Below are 13,553 nucleotides of genomic sequence, written 5' to 3'. Positions count from 1 at the left end.
GTTATACCAACTAAAGGGATTATACGTTATGGGGAAGTTTATTGCATCATAGTTTTAGTGAGACAAATCTGTCATGTGCTCACAAATCTAATTTCTCAATGATAAGCTCCCATCATTGCTACTATTAAGATGTAGAAATATATCACCATCATACTAAAATTGTATGACTACTGAAGTCCAAAGGACATCCCTTGACTTCCTGATTGATGATCAACACCTCTTTAGATGGTGGAGATATGGCTAATCCATGCGATATGAGTATAGAAACTCTATTAATCTTACCCAAAAATGTTCTCCAACAAGTGTCAACAAAGGGTCGACTATTCTGATCTAAATATAGACTTTAAGACCTTGAGTAAATGATCATGCGGTCAAGATCTTGAGCTTCTTGATGGAGATAATGTTAGTTGAGTTGTCTAACCATTGCCTTGTAATATATTACACTACGATTGCTCTACTTAAGATTCAGGAACCTCTAATGGTGAGCTATAGAACAGAAGATAGAGAAATACTATCTCTCTAAACACCTCAAAATAATCACCAAGTGATCCTTTGTTTTCCAAAAATCATCTTCTGTAATTTTCACCAAGTAACAGCTGGATCTTATAAGTGTTAAGCAACTAGCTCTACATTTTTTCACATTAGCAGGGGTCTTCTATCTGAATGTACCTTCTAGGTTATCCAACTAGGTACATGCAATACATGGTCATAATTCTCATGGAAAATAATACGCCAATCCTCTATAGACTAGAATAGTATGCAACTAATTCATCCTTTTTTGAGTCAATGCAAGTCATGTACTCAAACGTGCATTTTAAGTTATCTAACCAAGCACGAGCAACCCAAGGGTCAAAATCTCCATTAAATAGTGTGAGTCGATCCTTTATTAACTAAGCTAATAATGGTATATGTACTTTATCTTTAGCCTAGCTGGTAGTAGCTGGGGTTGGTACGATTGGTGGCATTCCCTGAGACTATAACCCATTATCTCCAGTAAGAGTTTGATGGGCCTAACTTCTACTATTAGACTCAGTATCAATCGAGCTTTGGCAACGACTTCAATTCCCATAGATTCAACAGGTCGTTTGTGTGGTCAATTCAGACCACGACCGTGAGCAGTGTCTAACCCACCATGTGTCATTCCTATTACAGACAACTATACAAGTACCAATAGAAGTATAGATTAAGTATGCAAACTTACCTCTTATAGCTTGGAGAGGTTCTATCATAGCCTGGTCCTAAAATTCAAAAAGTTATATTAAGAAAACAAACCATGAAATCTGAAACACAAAAAATAGGTTTTGTAAATTGTGGCTCTAATACCAATAAATTATCACGCCCCAAAAGTATACTTGTTTGATAGAACGGACGGTACTTCTTAGTGACAATGTATGATACATCATGATATGAGTCCACCTCAAGGACATAAATACACAGTGGAAGATATAAAACATAGCAACACAATATAGAAGGATTTACACAATCCCCACATAATATAAAAAATATAAATAACTACAAGTCAACGCAGCCTAACACAACAAATCACAAAACTAAATAAAGATAGCCAACAAGCTAAAATCCACACCCAAGTCAAATTATTGCATAACCAAGTTCAAAATCCCAAGTGCCAATAAAGATGAAGGAAATAATATAGAAAACTATTCTTAAATGTGATGTGAGACTGACAGACAGGATTATCCAAGTGACTCTATATCATCTACTTACTACTTGAGGAAAATAAAGTACAATAGGGTGGCGAGTCCAATGACTCAAAAGATAATAGATAAATGGTAGTATATGACTAAATATGTAAGGAGGTCAAAAGTATAAAGTCTCACAGGTATAAAATATATACCCAACCATAATTAACATAATAAATGCACATGCCAAAATCAGTCTAACAAGTATGGCATATTGATCAGTATCACTCACTAGGGATCTACAATAGACCTGCTCGTACTACATGAGCAAATATGATAGTATATACATGTATAATGAATGAACATGTATATACAATGTCATACATATGCAACAAACATATCTCAAACATATACAATAAGCATCTACAATATAAGCAACCTACTCAGTTGTAAATAATACCATGAGTAGTGCTAAGATGATCAACAGGAGAACTGCATAGACTAAGCATGAGCCAATATAAACAACAACAATATATCATCATATGTAAGAGCAACACTCCATCATAAGAAATACAAATAACCAAGACATTTAGCTATCTAGCTAGGGATTATGGGAGATCACTCTACTACAAATACCTATGGGTAGCCCGTAATGTCAGGGTCTCTGTTTGTGGGAGATCACTCTACCATAATTATCTATAGGTAGACAGGAAGTAGCTAGCTAGTTATAAGCTACGAGAGAGTACTCTACCACAAATACCTGTGGTCAACCTAAGGTATAACAACCCAATGATACAATACAATACACATATCACAATATTGATGACACACTCAACCACTCACAGGAGACATGATCGATAAGATATATCCTGTTAACTCTCTCAACATCATAGCGGAGACATAATACTCAACCACTCATAGGAGATATGGCCGACAAGATGTACTGGTCACTATTAACTCTCTCAATATCATAGTGGAGACATGATCATCAACCACTCATAGGAGACATAGTCGACAGGATATACCGGTCACTGTCGACTCTCTCAACATTGTAGTGGAGACATGATGGTCAAGATGCATACAGTGAAATGATGTGTAAGATGCTAACATCCATGACTCAAACACAATTATCATCAATGCAACAACATGATAAATATAAATATATCTAGAAACATGATCTATCAATCATATATATCTATATGTATGAAAATATCCAACAGGTGTCTACTAAATAACATGTATAGTAATGGTAACACCTATAGTACACACCATATATATGTGTACGACTATAGTATACAGGTAGTCAAATATGATAACTCCTATAGTACACATCATACATAGGTGCATGCTACAACATATGAATAATCGGCATAATAACTCCTATAGTACATGCCATACACGTTTGTACACTATAGAGTAAGAATATTTAAAGACGAGACTGCATAGATAATAAATAAATCATTTCTAAGATCAAGCATATAAGTATCAAACTCAGGTAAAAATATAAATAGAGTCAAGATAAAGTGATATAATCCATCAACTATATCCATGCACTAAGGTTAATGTACAATTTAGCTAATCACATTATGAAACAACTAGCTAAACCAAATCCCAAAACCAATTAGAGAAAATCCTAATCGAACGATCATTAATTATTCTCAATTATTGATTAACTACATTTCATTTAATCCATTGATCATATTAAGGTTAATCTTATTATCAACCCTAATTAATCCATCCCATTGATTAGATTAGGATTTAATCCAACATTAGGCCTAAACCTCACCTAGTCCGGTGGTGGCTTAAATGACAACTTGTTGATTCTTCTCAGAGGTGTCTCACTGCTGGAGACAGAGTTGGAGCAACTTTAAGGCTTGGCTTGCATGGTGCTCTCGGTTGGCAGTGGGAAAGGTGGCGAAGATGGTAGGGAAACTACTGTCGGAATCACTCGAGCAAGCAATGGGGTAGATGACTGACTGTTGTTGTCATGAGGTTAGCCGCAGCTGTGGGTTGCCGACGACGGTGGCTGTGGGATAGTACTGGCAAAGGGAGGCGCACGGGTTCCAAAGGCACGAGAGGGAAAGAGGGGCATCAGACAAGGGAGGCTGATGGCTCTCACTCGTGGCTGAAGAAGGGTTGGCGACAACCCTCACACCATGGTCGGTGGCATCCGATGATCGGGCGACGATGGCTTCAATGGCATAGTAGGGAGAGAAGAGGAGGTGGCATCGGCTTTGATTGCTCAGGAGCTAAAAGCGGCGCCCGACCTGGACCTACAGTGGCTGCTACAGTGACAAGAAGGAGCGATTGTTGATGTCTCGTAGTCCGGGCGGCACGGAGATCAGGTGGGCGGTGCAATGAGATAGTGCGAGAGCGAGAGCGAGAGTGAAACACGAGAGAGTGAGGGAGTGACAACAGAGAAATCAAAACCTAAGGTTTGATTAACCTAAACTTAGGCTTTTATATTTAGGAATTAAAATATATTTAGGAAATTAAATATTTTCTCATTTAATAGGATAGCTAAACATGCTTCCCTTCTATCCTGTTTACCCTGCAAATTATTAAAATCTATTTTTTTTCAAAAATTCCTATAAAATTCTATAAGGTAATTTCTTATTTAACCCTTGTTTATTAAATTGATGCATCTCACAATATCTACAATCCAAACTTAGCCCGAGTGAGCCTATTCAATGCTGACTACTAGAGCTGAAGCCTGAGTGGGTCTTGGTCACTCTTGCGAACTCAATTAGCCCAAGTCTGAGTGGGTTATTGGGCAATCGCCCAAGCACCATGAGTTCAAGATCGCGTGTGTGTTAGTGGCTGACTACTCAAGTGCCTTGTGCATCCGAGCAGCCCAAGTTCCAAGTGCCCCAAGTACCCTGAGCACTCTAAGCATATTTTTGTTCGACGTAAGTTCTAGTGGGTTCTTGGGCACTAGCCCAAGCACCCTGAGTCTGAACACCCGAGCACCCTTATAGCAGTCAATTGCCCCTTCCTAACAATCGATTGCAACCCCTTTTAGCAGTCGATTGCCCCAAGCACTCGATTAACCTCAACCTATACCAGAACTTCCTTCACTCAACATCTAGTTGGCCTTGACCTGTCAAAATTTCATGCGCTTAACATTCGATCACACTTGACCTGTTAGGCTTCATCCATGCCAAACATCCAGTCTTATTTGACTTGTTTGAATTTTTTTTATCATTGGTGTCTGGTCAATCGTGACCCACTTGAACTTTCCGTCTTGTGTTAATTCCATGTTGGTCTTTTGACTTCCAAGTGTTCGATCACCCATGACCCACTTTGGACTTTCCATTTGCTAACCCCTGTTGGATTTCCAATTGCTAAATGTCTAATCAATCGTGACTCACTTGGACTTTTCATATCTTATCAAGTATCTGATCAATCTTGACCTAATTGACTCTTCGCTCAACCAACTTAACATATTGATTGACTATCAAGTATCCAGTTAACTTTAACCTACTCGGCGTCTCACTCAATTAACCAACATATTGATCAAATATTGAAATCCCAACTCAACTCAGCTCAAGCTTGGTTAGCTTAGTCAACATTGATCATAAGTCGATTGCACCCGTGATTTTTTCTATTGGTGCAGTTGGTACTAATGATCAAACTTAAGTTTTGATCAATGACAAGTGGATCAAAGTTAGATGTGTTGTTGATCTAACTTTGTTACCGAGTGTACAGGGTTGACTAACTTGATGGGTCAAGAGGACTAGACACCAAGTATGAAGTCTAAATGTCAAATTTTGGTAAGAGGTCGGGATGTTCGATTTCCGATGGATTGAAGTATGGATGTGCGATTCCGACAGGAGGTCGGGATGCTCAATTCCCGAGTGGTGAAGTATGGATGTGTGATTCCGACAAGAAGACCTGGTGGGTCAAATTAGATGTCAAGGAGGTAACTTAACACTTGATAAGTGGAGGTAAGTCATTGGAGGAGAGTGACTCAGTGAGGACGCATTCTGATTAAGGGAAAAGTAAGCGTCAGTTCAATTTAGGTCCATTTTAGAAACCTAAATTGAGACCCTGATTAGATCCTAGTCTCGAGGAGACATGATCTAATTACTAAACTATTTATTTTTATTGTCCTAACTTTATCTTGTAAGGTATATTTATTTGTGTTGGACTAATATATTTTACAAGGTAAAAGAGCATAAAATGCATTGGGTGAATAATACCTGAAGCGCCTTCCAGGTGACGGAAGGCGCCTTTGGGAGCTCAGAAAGCACCTTCAATAAGATAATGTAGAAGATTTTGGCGATGATAAGAAGCTGAAGTTGCAGGATAATTTTGGGGGTTGAAGGTGCTTTCAGTGGTGTTGAAGGCGTCTTCCATCCTCCTTAAAAGGGTTACTCCACCAAGACATTAAACACATCTTTTCTACAAGCTTCTACGCATCCATTTGACATTTCGACTACTCTGACTTTATGTTGCTGCTTTGCTACAACACTATTGCGCTGGACTATCATTGAGAAGCCATCCAACATAGAGCTTGATCCGTTAAAACTACAAGTGTTGGGTAATGAAGTTTCATTTTGTACTTAATTATTGCATAAAGGAAAGTGTAGCTTGTTGCACTTTTCCTATTCTTTTGTTGTACTCAATCCCCTCTTCCAGCAGTTCCGAAAGAGGTCTTTAGTGGATTACCTGTCGATAGGTCTGCGAGATTTGGGTCTTAGAGTAGGAGTCGACGAAGGCTTCGAACCACATAAAACCGACTGAGTTTGCGTACTTGTGTTCATTTTCTATTTCTGTGTTTAATTATGCTACGTGCTGTTAATTTCAAAAGAAAAGTTTTTAGAATTACTTGGTTACTAAACTGATGCAACCGTTTTATGATTTGGTCTATCCTTAGGATTAAGAAGTGGCCCCAATCAATTGTTAATTAACTCATTTTAAAGAGAAGCTCTTGTAATTTTTACTCTAAAACTCTTACATCAAAAATCAGATGGATAATAAAATTCTCAGGGAAAACACAAGAAGTATCTCTTTTGAGGCTTTGTAACTCGTGTTTGTTTTTCTTTGTATTCCCATGGGTAAGCATAGAAGTAGATGCACACACAACAACAAAAAAAATAGCATTTAGCGACGGAATTAGAGACGGAATTATAGTTCCGTCTCTAATTAGAGACGGAAGTATAATTCCGTCTCTAATTAGAGACGGAAGTATAATTTCGTCTCTAATTAGAGAATTTTGGCCGTTTTAAATTTGAAAAAAAATGAATCTGTAAATATTAGCGACGGAAATAAATTATCCGTCTCTAAATAAAGACAGATATTTTGATCCCATCTCTAATCAGGGATGAAATTATATTAGACAGTAAAGAATTAGCGACGGAAAGTAAAGTTCCGTCGCTAGTGTCGCGATTTAGGGCACAGAACAGAACCCTCGCGCTCCTCTCTGCGCGCGTTGTGTTCTCGTCGGCAATCCCTCGTGTTTCTCCTTCTCTCCGCAGACCGCAGCTTTCATCTCCTCTCCGCAGCGGCTCGTCTCCTTCTCAGTTCCCTCTCGGTTAGTTCGCAGCAAGCTACGCCCTCGCCTCCTTCTCCTCTCCTCTGTGCTTCTTCTCTTCTCATCGGTGCCACCTTGGTTTCTCTTCTCATCGGTGCCACCTTGGTTTCTCTTCTCACTCGTCTCCTTCTCCTCTCCACAGAACGCAGCGGTGCTTTCATCTCCTCTCCGCAGCAGCTCGTCTCCTTCCCAAGTCCTTGCCAGAAGTGTGATCGGTAATCTCCTCAATTGATTTTGCTAGGTTTAGTTTTAAGCCAGTTTCTTTAAGCTAGTTTACTCCTCTGTTAATTTTTATATCTCATTTAATTTGAATGTCTCTCTTTAAGCCTGTTTAGAGAATTTTGATTTGGAGAATTGCTTTCTTTGTATGTTGATTGCCAAATGGAGATTTGGAGAACTTTTATGCCTCTTACTAGGTTCTTACTTGTAGTTTTAGGTTAGAATAATTGATTTCTTGTGAAACATACCTACTTTAGACTCTTAGCATGGACTTAGTAGTTTAGGACAACTTCTTAATTATATACTTAATATTTTATATTCATGGTATGATTTTGGTTGGTCCTCTATTCTATTAATTGCATACTTAGTACCTCTATTCTATTAATTGCATACTTACTAAGTTATTAATCTAGTACCACAATTCCTTCTTTTACTTTTTTTTGTTGTGCCGCCTCTTATGATCTCACACCTGCATATTACAAGTCAGAGAAGACTCATCTTTTAAAGCTAGTATCAATTTGATGATTATTAAACATGTCCGCCTTTAAAGATACTAAAACAATGTTTTAGTCTCAGTATAAATTTGAAGTAGTTACTAATTTAGATTCTTCACACATTCATTGTCTTTTTTCACCATGGTTGTTTTCAAATGTATTGGAACACTTACAAATGCATATCACAAAAGCATTACGGCCAGCACTCATCGATATGAAAATATTTGTTTACTGATAAGAGTAAACACTCTTAACACTCTAAGTTGACTAAGCTATGAAGATACTAATGATTATCTCCTTACATGCTTGCCTTTGAGTATTCTTAATGTGCCATTGTGCCAATGGGAAATTTATTCTTCAAGCTTTTTTGGAATTCATCACATGCCAGTTTTGCTCAATGGTTATGTTCAACAGCTGTACTCATTTCTACCATATTTCTTGCTTCTGGTTAAATTTTCTTTTATGACTTCATATTTGATGCTTACTGAAATCATGTATATGTAGAAGCATATAAACAAGAATGCAACTGAGAGTTTGAATAGTTGCTTGAGTTATAGGAATCCACTCATTTCTATTGCTCCACAAAATGTGATTTCACCATCTCCTTGCGAAAAGTGCATATCACCTGTACTAAGATTTGCTCCTTCCACGAATACTGGAAGATACACTTTTGAGCCTGTACTTAGATTTTTGATGTCACAATTCCCTCCATTTTCCCTTCCAGGAATTGTCCTTGCAGCCTCGTTTGCAATCTTTTCCCATTCGGGGGTTCCTTCTTTTACCTACAAGTTTTAATGTACTTGAACAAAGATTGGATGTACAATAGATTAGAAAATGGATTTATCCGAGATGACTATTATGCTGGAGTTGAAGAGTTTGTGAACTTTGCGAAGAGTCATCCAGAATGTATGGATGGTGTCATATTACGTTGTCCGTGTAATCATTCCAAATGTAGAAATAAAGCTTTTCATGATGAGGATACTGTCAAAGTACATCTATGTAAAAAAGGATTTGTTCCAAATTACTACAACTGGTACTGTCATGGAGAGCCTTATTTGTCTCATCGTATTGGAACCTCGGATGCTTCATCATCAGGCACAACTCCTTTAGGGGAATCATCATCTAATGAGAATGCAATGCAATCAATGGTTTATGATGCTATTAATGCTGTTGATCATTCAAATATAGATGATGTACCAACACTTGAAGTTCAACAAATGTATGACATGTTAAAGGCTAGTGAAAGAGAAGTGTGGGAAGGGATTCCGTCTGGTCATTCTCAATTATCAGCTACTGCAAGATTATTGAACATAAAGGCAGAGCATCATTTTTCAGAAATATGTTACGATGACATCTGTCAATTGATGTCTGAGTTACTTCCTGCTGATAACATATGCCTGATAGCTTCTACAATACAAAAAAATTAGTGAGAGGTTTAGGTTTGCCGGTAGAGAGGATTGATTGTTGCATTAATAACTGCATGATATTTTGGAAAGAAGACAGTGAACTGATTGAATGCAGAATCTGTACTCACCCTCGTTATAAGCATAGTAGTCGAATTCCAGGGAAGAAAAATAAAAAGGTTTCATGGAAAGTTATGTATTATTTCCCGTTAACTGCTAGACTCCAACGCTTATACGCATCTACTGCAACAGCAAGCTACATGAGGTGGCATCATGAGCATGTACATGAAGAAGGTATAATGTGTCATCCTTGTGACTCGCCTGCATGGAAACATCTTAATACAATATTTCCCTCATTTGTAATGGAGCCACGTAATGTGAGACTCGGACTTTCTGCAGATGGATTTCAACCTTTTGGTCAGTCTGGACAGCAATATTCATCTTGGCCCGTTATAATAACACCTTATAACTTACCATGCACCATGGATGTGTATGAAAGATGAATTCATGTTCCTTACTGTACTTATTCCAGGGCCAACTAATCCAAAAGAGAAGATTGATATTTTTTTGCAACCTCTGATTGCCGAGTTGAATGATTTATGGAATATAAGGTCAGTAACTTATGATGTTGCAAGTAAAACTAATTTTAGATTGCATGCTGCATTATTATGGACGATAAGTGATTTTCCAGCATACTCAATGTTGTCAGGATGGAGCACGTCTGGTAAATTAGCATGCCCACATTGCATGACAGAGTCTGATGCATTTTCATTACCCTACAGTGGGAAGGTATCCTGGTTTGATAATCATCGTAAATTTTTACCAGTTGACCACCCTTTCAGGCGAAATAAGAAAAATTTCATTAGGAATGTTGTAGTTAGAAAACTTCCTCCAACAATCAAGTCAGGTGAAGAAATCCTTGACCAAATAGACAGTTATGGTTTTCTACCAGTAGTTGAGACTAATTCTGATGAGATAAATAAATACATCGTTAGGCAGTGCAAGTGTGGTTGGAAGAAAAGGAGTATTTTTTGGGAGCTACCATATTGGAAGTATCTATTTATTCGACATAATTTAGATGTAATGCACATTGAGAAAAATTTCTTTGATAATATTTTTAACACTGTGATGAATGTGCATGGAAAAACTAAAGACACTGCAAAATCACGCGAGGAATTAAAAGAACTAGTTAGCAGACCAGAGTTGCATCAGGATGAAACAACCAATAAATTCCCAAAGGCTTGTTATACATTGGACAAAGACGGTAAACAAGTTTTATGTAATTGGTTGAAAGAAATCAAATTCCCAGATGGGTATGCCTCGAATATGGCTCGATGTGTGGATATGAACAGGTTAAAGATGTTTGGAATGAAGAGTCATGACTGTCATGTATTCATGCAAAGACTTATTCCAGTAGCTTTTCATGACTTACTTCATCAAAATGTTTGGCAAGCACTCACAGAATTGAGTCTATATTTTAGAGATTTGACTACGAGGTGTATTATGATGGATGATATTCTTCAACTAGAAATAGACATTCCTCTCATACTATGTAAGCTTGAACGTATTTTTCCACCCAATTTTTTTGATTCAATGGAACATCTATCAGTACATTTAGTATACGAGGCACGAATAGCTGGTCCTGTCCAGTACAGATGGATGTATCCATTTGAACGGTTTTTAAGGAAATTAAAGAATAATGTTCGTAACAAAGCTAGAGTTGAGGGGTCAATTTGTAATGCTTATCTGGTTGAAGAAGTATCCTCATTCTGCTCCTATTATTTTGCTGATAATGTAAAAACCAGACATCGCAAGTGTCCTAGAAATTCAGATGATGCACAACCTATAGACTCATCTATGCTTTCTATTTTCAAGTTTCCTGGCAAGCCAATGGGAGCATCTATTTCTAGATGGTTAACTCCACAAGAATATCATGCTGTGAGGACATGCATACTCTTAAACTGTGATGAAGTCAAACCCTACATAAAGTAAGTTGACTTCTGGAATCAAACATTTATCCAAAAAAAAAGTTGTTTCCCGATACTGTAATTTTCTAAAAATTAGCTTATTTTCCAGCTTATATGAATAACAACTACAAGTACAAAATCCATCAATTTGTGCAAGTGAGATAGCTGAAAAGTTAGAGATGAAATTTGCATTATGGTTTCAAATCTATGTAAGTTAGAGGATAATTTTAATTTATTACATCCATATTAAATTATCAGAGGCTTATTTTATATTCTACTATTGTTATAGGTGTCTGATCGAAGAATATCAAATGTGCAAGATTCCAGAATAATCAATCTTGCATCAGGACCTCTCCGTAAGATAGTAGTCTACTCTAGCTACTATGTTAATGGTTTTAAATTTCACGTAACACAACGGGATTCACGCAGACTAACTTTCAATTCGGGTGTTTGTGTGAAAGAATCTATCAACAACAATAATTCTGAGTTTGATTATTATGGGAGACTTGAAGAAATCATAGAAGTTGAATATCCTGCTTTACCCATCAAAAGATGTGTGTTATTTAAATGTTCTTAGTATGATCCGACTCCAAGAACAAGTACCAGAATACATCCAAACTACAATTTAGTTGAGGTAAATGCAAACAAAAGCTTCAACAAGTATGAACCTTTCATTTTTGCGATACAAGCGGGGCATGTTTTCTATCTTGAATATCCCGCAAAGAGGAGAAGAGCTAGTGAATGGTTAGTAGTTTGCCGAACAAAGCCACGCTCTACCATAGAAATGCCCAACTCTATAGTGTACCAAAACCACGATGCATTTCAAAATGATACAGTGGAGATATATTCAGTAGATTCTCAGATTCAATCAACATCTCAATTACTTGTAGATGTTAATGTACCTTATGAGGAGATAGATGATGGAGAAATATCCAGCAGTGAGGAGCTTATTGAACATACAGAGTCTAGTGAGGAGGATCTCCAAAATGTTAATGATTAAAATTGTTATATATCCAGATTAAGCATTGTTAAGTTAAATTTTAGATCTAAATATTCATAGTTATATCACTTGTCTTACTCTATTAGTCATTATTATTTGTTTGATTAAACCTAGTGTGCATGCGTATGTGTTATAATGTAATTCTGCAGATATAGACATGTCTGATGCTGGTGGCCAGATTGTTCTACGGATTATCAGGGGTTGGTAAGTATTGGTGTTATTAGTCTTATTCGCTGCATCTATTTTTTTTAACATATTTGGTTTATTTTATTTGTTAAATGCAGTTTTACCCCAGATGGTCATAGAGTAGCTGCATACATCACCTCGAAATTTAAAGAGCGATTTAGTCCCGCTGGTACTACATGGAAGCGGGTAGACCCAGATATGAAGCAATTTTATTACGATGAGTTTTTGGTAAGCCAATTTAATTATCATGATTTTGTTATGTTTTTTATAATAATTTGTGAATGTATTATTGCAGAAAAGATATACTTGGGAGACAGAGCACGAGGCAGAATTTTATGCTACCTGGAACGCAGCTTGTGCCAAACTATACAAAGACATGCTATATAAAGCAAGACAAAAGGAAATAAAACCATCCTATGTACCTGAGAACATTTGGGATGCATGGCGAGTCTTCTGGGCTGCAGACAGATGGCAGGAAAATGCAATGAAAGCTCGAGTCAATAGAAAGAGTGAGCTGGCTGGCCCTAGTACCGGAGCGACAAAACATACCGCTGGATCCCGATCGATCGTCGAGCATGCCTTAGACTTGGTTAGTTTCCAATTTTAAAATTCTATAAGAGTTTTGTACCTAGACTATATCGATGGAAATATTTACATTCTTTAATATTCAGGAGCATGATCTACAGCGACCTCCTACTTGTTGGGAGATATTTACCAAGACACACAAGTCAAAAGATGGCAACTTTATAGATCGTCGATCGTCGGCATTAGACGTAAGATTCTACACTTGAATATATTTAACTATTAACAATGATTATCTATCATTTTAGTAAATATCTGACAATATTTTTTTTTAATGTAAATAGGAAGAAATTGCTGCTAGGGTTGCACAGGCGTCTCAGCCTAGTTTAGAGGGAGGTGAGGAGCAGACTCTATCCACTGACCAGATAAATGAAATTTATTATGATGTGGTTGGTGGAAGGAAAAAGACCTCCACCCTATATGGTCTTGGGGCTCAGGCGAGAGTTGTATGTGATCAGGCGATGGCTCCTAGGGCCAGGGGTCGTCCCAACACATCATCGAGTGCATCCGAATCATCTGCTAGAGT

General features: G+C 37.4%; 1 long non-coding RNA gene across 1 annotated transcript; it reads left to right on the top strand.

Moving 5' to 3' along the window:
* The first annotated feature begins 12,529 nt into the window (after positions 1–12,529).
* LOC122026372 lies at positions 12,530–12,833 on the top strand. The gene is made up of 2 exons (XR_006124123.1): positions 12,530–12,673; positions 12,741–12,833. It is a non-coding gene; the product is annotated as an uncharacterized LOC122026372 (long non-coding RNA).
* The last annotated feature ends 720 nt before the right edge of the window (positions 12,834–13,553 follow it).

The sequence above is a fragment of the Zingiber officinale genome, chromosome 10A, assembly GCF_018446385.1.
Source record: "Zingiber officinale cultivar Zhangliang chromosome 10A, Zo_v1.1, whole genome shotgun sequence".
Lineage (NCBI taxonomy): Eukaryota > Viridiplantae > Streptophyta > Magnoliopsida > Zingiberales > Zingiberaceae > Zingiber > Zingiber officinale.
This window is presented reverse-complemented; position numbering and strand designations above follow the sequence as displayed.